Raw genomic sequence first — 4,092 nt, forward strand, 5'->3', positions numbered from 1 at the left:
GGAAAAAGATAATAATTATTCTACTTTATTACAATCTGCAAATTACCTTTTGGCAAGACAACAACAGGTTTGGTGTTGCAACACCAACCAAATATTATTGTTATAATATTTTATCGTTGTTGTCTTGCCACTGGGATAAAAAGAAAAAATGAATGAGTTTCTGACAATCGAAGGAATAGTGACAACTAATGAACCATTATCTATATTATGCCTTGGGCATAAATGTTTCGATAAGTGAAATTTCAAGTCGAGGCGTGCGTTTTTTGAACATGATTTTGATATAGTGCAATTTAAATACGAACTTTTGAGCTCTTTTTGTTACTTGTCTATACATAGAGTACATGATGACCTGTAAATGAGGTGGAAGTGTTTCCCGGTTAACTACAGTAATCAACTAAAATGTTGTACCACCAAGCAACCCCGAAGCAATTTCATTTTGCAGGCGCAGTATATTAATTTCATTAAAGCAATTTGGTCCTTTACAGTGAAACATCCGCTAATGTCGATCTCATTGTTTAACCAAAAAGCGCTACACTGTCGCTACGGCGTTTTCGCTACAGTTGTTGCACTGCGTATTCTGTTTCCGACGCAATCGGTAGAAGGCTTCACGATTCAACCGACCAATCAACGTCGACAAAAGCAGTCGGCGACAGCGGGTAGAGCCTAGTTTCCATCAAAATCGTTACACGCTATCGCCGACTTCTAAGGAAACCAGGCTACGTAAACGGTAACAAACCAATTTCTTCGGGAACAAACTGTTTATGTAACGCAAAGAAGCTATATAATATTGTGCTATACATATAACGTCGCTATAGTAATTATTATTTTACAACATTAATAATAATGATTATTTTACAACCTCAAAAATAATGTATTATCATTAATATTATTATTACCATCATCATCATCGTTATCACCATCATCATCGTCGTCATCATCGTCATCATCATCATCATCATCATTATCATCATCATTATCACCATCAATATCATCATTATTAGGAACATCGAAATTAAATTATTATTATTATTATTATTATTATTATTATTATTATTATTATTATTATTATTATTATTATTATTATTATTATTATTATTATAATTATTATTATTGCATAGTTACCAACCGTCTCGCATCGTGCGGGACGGACCCGCATTTCAAAGTGATTTTCGGGTGGGAATCAAAAAAGTGATTTTGGATGAAACACGCATTTTGCAGAAACACATGCGTGTTCCTAAATTTGTCAGGTATTTAACACAAGTCTATGCGTGATAACGATTTATCACAAATTCAGGGGAAAAAACCAAAAGGTCCACTGATTAATCTCAGATAAGATAGTATAATACATACTCCAAGTATCAAAATGCACGCCATCGTGTCGGGATTCAATATTTCGACATTAATTATGTCATCATCAGGAATTGAAAATATTCAAATTAGATATCCTCAATTACTAGTCAATAGAATTTTTTTTAATGGTTCGTGTGGGAATCGAACACACGACCTTCAGATTATCTAGCCAGATGGAAATTACTACAAATGCTATTAAGATGTGAGTTTGCCTCAGGAAATATCATAGGAGTGAAGAAAAAAAAAACTTGGTTGGTCTGGGAATCGAACCAACGTCCTCCAAGTCATCTACCCATGGTCCAACGTTCATCATTGACTAAATGGAGGGAGGAAGCACCGCGACCCCTAAGCCATAAATGCGATGAACCTAGTACCACACAAAGTACCAGTCAGTCAACTCTGAGACTACCGGACAGCATGATTCAAATATATACAGTTGCAGGTCAATATTACTCACGGTCATGGTGTCAAAAGTAAAGAAAATCTTAAATATTGAAAATAAACGTTATTAATAAATAGTTTATGTTCTTATTAAATATTCAAAATAATTATTATGAATGAATATTGTTTTAAGTCATGTTAAAAAATATTGTTTTAAATCATGTTAAAAAATAGAATATAAAAATATTCAAATTAGATATCCCTGATTACTAGCCAATAGATTTTTTTTTTAATGGTTCGTGTGGGAATCGAACACACAACTTCCAGATTATCTAGCCAGATTGAAATGACTGCAAATGCTATTAAGATGTGAGTTTGCCTCAGGAAATATCATAGGAGTGGTTATTTACCCTACCTGATGTGTTAACGTACCGAATACTCAGAACGCCCCAATACTAGCCATTAATAAAATTTAAAAAAGAAAAAAATGGTTCGGGTGGGAATCAAACCCAGGACCTCCAAGTTATCTAGTCATATAAAAACACTACAGATGGTATTAAGATGTGAGTTTGCCTCAGAAAATATCATAGGAGTGATTATTTACCCTACCTGATGTGCTAACATACCGAATAATCAGTACGTCCAAATATATACTAGCCAATAATCATCATTCCTGATGATGACATAATTAATGTCGAAATATTGAATCCCGACACGATGGCGTACATTTCGATACTTGGAGTATGTATTATACTATCTTATCAGGGAAAAATTTATTTAAAATTAGAAGAAATAGGTTGTATTAACACTATAAAAACGGTGATGCAGTAACTTGAGTCATGAGAGACAGTATTTCCTTGAATGCCCTACTTATTTCACTAACAAGTGACTAAAAATTGATCAGTAATGAAATGTTTGTGTAGGTCAACATAGTTCGGGTGATCAAATTAAGCATAGGCCTACATTGAAACTCAAATTGGCTTTAATTATAATATTTTTGCTTATGTACCGTACCTGTATTATCAACAATCACTCCCTGAAATCGTTTTAAAACAACTTAAAAGCTATAAGTCCTGCCGCTTGGACACCCCCACCCACCCCAGCCAACTGGTATAGTCACTCACGCATTTCAAATCTCTCATGTTGGTAACTATGTTATTGTTATACAGTATTAATAAATAATAGAAAGTAATATATTGCAAAAGGGTTAATAAGTTCGTTGAAATTCCTTGTTGATAATGGGTGGGAGAATATTTTGATGTATTAAGCGTGGCCTCAAATCAACTTTAAATCATCACTTCTCCTAGATGTTGACAGTTTCGTTTTGATATCGATCCAACCACTGCAACCCGTCGTTGATCGATCAAAGGCTACCAGTTGAACACGATGTCAAGGAAAAACAAATTTAATTGTATCATCTGCCAGTAATGTGATCAACTTCTATCGATTCGCGAGCATATTCAGCGACCCTTAAAGTGACTATCTTGTAAGCTCAGACTTTTTTTCAGACGAACAGCATGCCCTATCCAACATTCTGAGATCGCGTCGGAGGTAAACGTGATTAAGCGCTACGTGCAGCTCAACAACCATTCAAGGATGGTTTCTTCAGGATGTTTTTTAAATAGGCATAGGCCTATAAAGAAGATTCTGAACTCCAATGTACAGTAATTTCAGAAATCAGCTCGTGAAAGTGTCACTTTAACTAGCAAAGAAGTTGAACAGAAGGTTAATGACTTTGGCGCGTTAATATACTAGATCATCACGCGAAAATTCAGTACCATGACATTTCATATTATTATAAATTACTGTGTTATGTTATTAAATTGCATGATATGTAATATCATACACATAGACGTTTGTAGGTGGTAACACTAATTCAATACACTAAAGAGCAATTGGGAATAAAACCAGGAGCATGTTGCTTGTTTCAAAACGTGGAAATCATCGGCCTACTGTAAAAAATTGCAACTGTGTGAACAGTCTCAATTTTAGTTTCCCAAATTTAATCAGGACCTAATGTTTGGCTGGCCCACCTTAAAATAATACAGTATGTAGCGTCATTTACATGTTTATTTATCATATTCATATTTTTTTTATTTTAAAGGATTTATATAATGCATATGATGTGTATTTCAGAAGCTGCTCAAGAGGTTCGCGTGCATTATGAATTACGTCGTGAAGGAAGACGAACAGAATCAAATGTATGCTATGCAATTTGTAATATTCTTCGGCTTACAACACAACTAACATTAAAGTAAATCTGCCTAATACATGTGTAGTATGGTAGTCATATTATAATCTGTCCAATTTTGTCCAATGACAAAGATAAAAAAAAAAAGGGAAGTTGATATTTCGAGCATA

This window comes from Anneissia japonica, unplaced genomic scaffold, assembly GCF_011630105.1.
Source record: "Anneissia japonica isolate Jap-2015-1 unplaced genomic scaffold, ASM1163010v1 scaffold5067_len495651_cov149, whole genome shotgun sequence".
NCBI lineage: Eukaryota > Metazoa > Echinodermata > Crinoidea > Comatulida > Comatulidae > Anneissia > Anneissia japonica.